Here is a 7,257-nt window from a genome sequence, read left to right as displayed (position 1 = left end):
GTGAGGTGATATCTCATTGTAGTTTTGAATGGCTTTTCTCTAATAATGAGTGATGTTGCACATCTTTTCATATGTTTGTTACCAATCTGTATGTCTTCTTTGGAGAAATGTCTGTTTAGGTCTTTTTCCCACTTTTTGATTGGGTTGTTTGTTTTTCTGGCATAGTGTTTCCTTTGCTATGCAAAAGCTATTAAGTTTAATCAGGTTCCACTTGTGTACTTTTGTTTTTATTTCTGTTACTCTAGGAGGTAGGTTATAGAGGATTTTGCTTTGATTTATGTCATTGAGTGTTCTGCCTATGTTTTCCTCTAAGAGTTTTATAGTTTCAGGTCCTGTATTTAGGTCTTCAATCCATTTTGAGTTTATCTTTGTATATGGAGTTAGAAAGTGTTCTAATTTTATTCTTTCACATGTAGCTGTCCAGTTTTCCCAGCATCATTTACTGAAGAGGCTGTCTTTGTCTCATTGTGTATTCTTGCCTCCTTTGTCAAAAATAAGGTACCCATAAGTGGATGGGTTTATTTCTGGGCTTTCTATCTTGTTTCATTGGTCTATGTTTCTGTGTTTGTGCCAGTACCATACTGTCTTGATGACTTTGATAGCTTTGTAGTATAATCTGAAGTCAGGAAGCTTGATTCCTCCACCTCCATTCTTCTTTCTTAAGACTGCTTTGGCTATTCGGGGTCTTTTGTGTTTCCATATGAACTGTGAAAATTTTTATTCTAGTCCTGTGAAAAATGTCATTGGTAATATGATAGGGATTGCACTGACTCTGTAGACAGTGATTGGTAGTATAGGCATTGTCACAGTAATGATTCTTCCTACCCAGGAACATCTCCCCACCTGTTTATGTTGTCTTTGATTTCTTTCATTAGTGTCTTATAATTTTCTGTGTACTTCTTTTGTCTCCTTAGGTAAGTTTATTCCTATATATTTAATTCTGTTTGTTGTACTGGTGAATGGGATCTATTCCTTAATTTCTCTTTCTGATTTCTCATTGTTCGTATATAAAAATACAAATGATTTCTATGTATTGATTTTGTATTCTGAAACTTTGCTAAATTCACTGATTAGCTCTAGTAATTTTCTGATAATATCTTTAGGGTTTTCTATGTACAGTATCATCTCATCTGCAAACAGTGAGAGCTTTATTCTTCTTCTCTGATCTGGATTCTTTTTCTTTTTCTTCTCTGAGTGCTGAAGCTAGGACTTTAAAAACTATATTGAATAATAGTAGGGAAAGTGGACACCCTTGTCTTGTTCCTGATCTTAGGGGAAATGCTTTCAGTTTTTCACCATTGAGAATAATGTTTGTTGTGGGCTTATCATATATGGCCTTTACTATTCTGAGGTAGTTTCTTTCTATGCCCATTTTTTGAAGAGTTTTAATATTGCTGGGAGAAATATCAATAACCTCAGATATGCAGATGACACCACCCTTATGGCAGAAAGTGAAGAAGAACTGAAGAGCCTTTTGATGAAAGTGAAAGAGGAGAGTGAGAAAGTTGGCTTAAAGCTCAACATTCAGAAAACTAAGATCATGGCATCCGGTCCCAGCACTTCATGGCAAATAGATGGGGAAACAGTGGAAACAGTGGCTGAGTTTATTTTTCTGGGCTCTAAAATCACTGCAGATGGTGATTGCAGCCATGAAATTAGAAGACGCTTACTCCTTGGAAGGAAAGTTATGACCAATCTGCTGCTGCTGCTGAGTCGCTTCAGTCGTGTCCAACTCTTCATGACCCCATAGACGGCAGCCTACCAGGCTCCTCCGTCCATAGGATTTTCCAGGCAAGAGTACTGGAGTGGGGTGTCATCGCCTTCTCTGACCTAGACAGCATATTAAAAAGCAGAGACATTACTATGTCAACAAAGGTCCATCTAGTCAAGGGTATGGTTTTTCCAGTGGTCATTATGAATGTGAGAGTTGGACTGTGAAGAAAGCTGAGCACTGAAGAATTGATGCTTTTGAACTGTGGTGTTGGAGAAGACTCTTGATAGTCCCTTGGACTGCAAGTAGGTCCAACCAGTCCATCCTAAAGGAGATCAGTCCTGGGTGTTCATTGGTAGGACTGGTTTTGAAGCTGAAACTCCAATACTTTGGCCACCTGATGTAAAGAGCTGACTCATTTGAAAAGATCCTGATGCTGGGAAAGATTGAGGGCAGGAGGAGAAGGGGACGACAGAAGATGAGATGTTTGGATGCATCACTGACTCAATGGACATGGCTTTGTGTTGACCCTGGGAGTTGGTGATGGACAGGTAGGCCTGGCATGCTGCAGTTCATGGGGTCACAAAGAGTCAGACACGACTGAGTGACTGAACTGAACTGAACTGAATAATAAATGGGTGCTGAATTTTGTCAAAGGCTTTTTCTGCATCTATTGAGATTATCATATGGTTTTTATCTTTCAATTTGTTAATATGGTGTATCACATTGATTGATTTGCATATATTGAAGAATCCTTGCATTCCTGGAATAAATCCAACTTCATCATGGTGTATGAGCTTCTTGATGTGTTGCTGAAATCTGTTTGCTAAAATTTTGTTGAGGAATTTTGCATCTATGTTCATCAGTGATATTGGCGTGTAGTTTTCTCTTCTTGTGTTGTCTTTGTTTGGTTTTGGTATCAGGGTGATGGTGGCCTTGTAGAATGAGTTTGGAGGTATTCCTTCCTCTGCAATTTTTTGAAAGAGTTTTAGAGGGATAGACATTAACTCTTCTCTAAATGTTTGATAGAATTCTCCTGTGAAGCCACCTGGTCCTGAGCTTTTGCTTTATGGGAGATTTTAGATCACAGCTTCAATTTCAGTGCTTGGGTTGTTCACAGTTTCTGTTTCTTCCTGGTTCGGTCTTGGAAGATTGAACTTTTCTAAGAATCTGTCCATTTCTTTCAGGTTATCCATTTTATTGCCATATAGTTGTTTATAGTGGTCTCGTATAATCCTTTGTGTGTCTGCATTGTCTGTTGTAACTTCTCCCTTTTCATTTCTAATTTTGTTGATTTGATTCTTCTCTTTTTTTTTTTCTTGATGAGTCTGGCTATAGGCTTGTTGATTTTGTTTATCTTCTCAAAGAACCAGCTTTTAGTTTTATTAGCTTTACTATTGTTTCTTTCATTTATTTCTACTTAGATCTTTATGATTTCATTCCTTCTACTAATTTTGGGTTTTTCTGTTCTTCTGTTTCCAGTTGTTTTAGGTGTAAAGTTCAGTTGTCTATTCAATGTTGTTCTTGTTTCTTGAGATAGGATTGTATTGCTACAAACTTCCCTCTTAAGACTGCTTCTGCTGCATCCCACAGGTTTTGAGTTGTCATGTCTTCATTGTCATTTGTTTCTAGAATTTTTTTTATTTCCCTTTTGATTTCTTCAGTAACCTGTTGGTTATTTAGAAATGTGTTGTTTAATCTCCATGTGTTTGTGGTCTTATAGTTTTTTTCTTGTAATTGATATCTAGTCTCATAGCATTGTTGTCAGAGAAGATGCTTGATATGATTTCAATTTTCCTAAATTTACTGAGCTTGATTGGTGACCCAAGATATGGTCTATCCTGGAGAATGTTCCACGTGCACTTGAGAAGAAGGTGTATTCTTCTGCATCTGGATTGGATGTCCTGAAGATATCAATGAGATCCATCTCATCTAATGTATCATTTAAGATTTGTGTTTCCTTATTAATTTTCTGTTTTGATGCTCTGTCCATTGGTGTGAGTGGGGTGTTAAAGTCTCCTACTGTAATTGTGTTACTATGTCTGTTAGTGTTTGTCTTATGTATTGAGGTGCTCCTGTGTTGGGTTCATAGATATTTACAATTGTTGTTATTTCTTCCTCTTGGATTGATCCCTTGACCATTATGTAGTGTCCTTCCTTATCACTTATAATCTTCTTCATTTTAAGGTCTAATTTGTCTGATATGAGGATTGCTACTCCAGCTTTCTTTTGCTTCCTGTTTGCGTGGAATATATTTTTCCATCCTCTCACTTTCAGTCTATATGTGTCTTTAGGTCTGAAGTGGGTTTCTTGTAGACAGCATATATATGGGTCTTGTTTTTGTATCCATTCAGCCAGTCTGTGTCTTTTGGTTGGAGCATTTAATCCATTTATATTTAAAGTAATTATTGATATATATGTTCCTATTTCCTGGGGAAGGATATGGCAACCCACTCCAGTATTCTTGCCTGGAGAATTCCATGGACAGAGGAGCCTGGCAGGCCATGGTCCATAGGGTCGCTGTTAGTCGGACACGACTGAAATGACTAAGCACACACACATGCATGCATGTTACTACTGTCATTTTCTTTATTGTTTGGTGTTGATTTTGTAGATCTTTTTTCTTCTCTTGTATTTCTTCACTATGTAAATTGTTATTGTCAAGCTGGTTTGGTGGTACTGAATTATCAACTTTTGCTTGTCCGAAAAGCTTTTTATTTCTCCATCAATTTCGAATGATATCCTTGCCGAGTACAGTAATCTTGGTTGTAGATTTTTCCCTTTCAGTACTTTAAACACATCCTGCCGTTCCCTTCTGGCCTGCAGAGTTTCTGCTGAAAGGTCAGCTATGAAGCATACAGGGTTTCTTTTGTATGTTACTTGTTGATTTTCCCTTGCAGCTTTTAATATTCTTTCTTTGTGTTTAGTCTTTGTTAGTTTGATTAGTATGTGTCTAGGCATGTTTCTTCTTGGGTTTATCCTCTTTGTGCCTCTTGGACTTGATTGACTCTTTCCTTTTCCATGTTGGGGGAATTTTCAACTATAATCTCTTCAAAAATTTTCTCATATCCTTTCTTTTTCTCTTCTTCTTCTAGAACCCCTATAATTCAAATGTTGGTGTGTTTGATATTATCCCTGAGATCCCTGAGACTATCCTCAGTTCTTTTCATTCTTTTTACTTTATTCTGCTCTTAAGACATTATTTCCACCATTTTAGCTTCCAGCTCACTAATTTGTTCTTTTATTTCAGATATTCTGCTATTGATTCCTTCTAGAGTATTTTTAATTTCAGTAATTGTGTTGTTTGTCTCTGTATATTTATTCTTTAATTCTTCTAGATCTTTGTTAATTGATCCTCTCTGCCTTTTCATTATTATTTTTTAACTTATTATTTTTGAGGTCCCCTTTTCACAGGCTTCAAGGTTGAATTCTTTGTTCCTTTTGGTTTCTGCCCTCCTAAGGTTGGTCCAGTGTTTTGTGAAAGCACAGTATAGGGTGAGATTTGTGCTGAGTTTTGCTTGTTTGTTTGCTTTTCCTCTAAGCGGCAAGGCTGCGTGAGGTGATAATCCTGTCTGCTGATGATTGGGTTTGTATTTTTGTTTTGTTTGCTGTTTAGAGGAGGCATCCTGCATGGGCTGCTATTGGTGGTTGGGTGATGCCTGGTTTCATATTCAAGTGGTTTCCCTTGTGTGAGTTCTCAGTCTAGGCAATGGCACCCCATTCCAGTATTCTTGCCTGGAAAATCCCATGGGTGGAGAAGCCTGGTAGGCTGCAGTCCATGGGTTGCAAAGAGTCGGACACGACTAAACGACTTCCCTTTCACTTTTCACTTTCATGCACTGGAGAAGGAAATGGCAACCCACTCCAGTGTTCTTGCCTGGAGAATCCCAGGGATGGGGCGGGGGGAGGGGGGGTGCGGGAGGGGGGCCTGTTGGGCTGCCGTCTAGGGGGTCGCACAGAATCTGACATGACTGAAGTGACTTACCAGCAGCAGCAGCAGCAGCAGGGTTAGTTCTCTAGTAATCTAGGGTCTTGGAGTCAGTGCTCCCTCTCCAAAGGCTCAGGGCTTGATCTCTGGTCAGGAACAAAGATTCCAAAAGCAGTTTTTTTGTGGCATTAAGTAAGATTAAAACAAATATCCAAAAACAAAAAATCAAAGATGAACCCCAGACAAATGGCAGTTACAAAATCAGGCAAATAATAATTAATATAGTGGAATATACACATATACATATACACCCATAAGCAAAATCAAAACAGTCCAACAAATATAAAGTATAGTAGATTGACCTGGCAAAAAAAGGAAATCAAAAATTATATTAACCAGTTAAGAGAAAGACTAACTAACTAACAAAACTAAAGCAAGGTGTCCAGTGGGGAATAAAGCAATGGGAAAAAAAACAAAAAAAAAACTAACAAATACATTGAGAGAAAAGGAAAGAAATAAAAGAGAGAATAGATATGCAAAGTTAAATAGAGGTAGATGAAAGATATACATTAAAGATTAACTACAAGGGAAAAAGAACAGTAGGGAAGGCAAACAAAAGAATAATAGGTTTTTAAAAATTAAAAAATAATATTATAAAAAAAGAGTAAAGAGGAAAAGAATAGAAGAGAGGAAAAACGAAAAAAAAAAAAAAAAAAAGGAAAACTCTACAGAACTGCAAAAGCCCAATATAGAAGCAGAGGTTTATAACAACAGTAAAAATTGTGACTGAATATACACATATACATATACACCCATAAATCAAAAGAGTCCAACAAAAATAAAGTACAATAGGTTGACCCAGCAAACAAAGGAAATCCAAAATTATATCTACCAGAACAAAGCTAATTAAAGCACAAACTAGAAGACTATAGCAAGGTGCCAAGTAGGGAATAAAACGATGAAAACAAAACTAACAAATATGTTGAAAGGAAAGGAAAGAAAGAAAGAATAGATATGCAAAGTTAAATAGAGATATGTACAGATTTATATACATTAAAGATTAACTGCAAGGGGAAAAGAACAGTAGGAAAAGCAAACAAAGGAATAAACATAGAAATAATAATAAGTTTAAAAATTTAATATTAAAAAAGAGAGAAAAGGAAAATTGCACAGAACTGCATAAGCCCAATAGGTTTATAAATTCCAAGAGGTTTATAACAATAATAAAAATGACTGAGAAAAAAAGAAAAAGCTCAAAAGCTTAAGTAGATTTCATAGTGGCAATAAAATCGACAACTACAACAGAGGGAAGATAAAAGAAAAAAAAAGAAAACAATCAAAAAGAATCTATAGAACAAGTGAAAACTTAAGAATAATAAATGTTTTTCTTGAGTCACTGCTGTCAGAATCCTTTCCCTCACTGGGAGTCACAGTCCACCTCACCTTCCTAGGATGCCCTCCAACACTGTGCTGATCTCTGGACCTGCTGTGGGCGCAGCTTAGATTTTAATCTGGTCCTACTCCTGTGTGTTCTTGCCTCCAATGTCCCAGCTATCATAACTAATGTGTTTTCTTTTGTGAGAGCTCTCAATGAGCTTTTATATATTCCATAGACAGA

General features: G+C 36.9%; 1 long non-coding RNA gene across 1 annotated transcript; it reads left to right on the top strand.

Annotated features, from left to right (window-relative positions):
• Positions 1-6,044: 6,044 nt before the first annotated feature.
• Positions 6,045-6,645, top strand: LOC120878877. Its single transcript, XR_005724640.1, has 2 exons — positions 6,045-6,077; positions 6,576-6,645. It is a non-coding gene; the product is annotated as an uncharacterized LOC120878877 (long non-coding RNA).
• The last annotated feature ends 612 nt before the right edge of the window (positions 6,646-7,257 follow it).

This window comes from Oryx dammah, unplaced genomic scaffold, assembly GCF_014754425.2.
Source record: "Oryx dammah isolate SB20612 unplaced genomic scaffold, SCBI_Odam_1.1 HiC_scaffold_19, whole genome shotgun sequence".
Taxonomy (NCBI): domain Eukaryota; kingdom Metazoa; phylum Chordata; class Mammalia; order Artiodactyla; family Bovidae; genus Oryx; species Oryx dammah.
The sequence above is the reverse complement of the archived record's forward strand: the minus strand, read 5'-3'. Positions and strand labels throughout refer to the sequence as shown.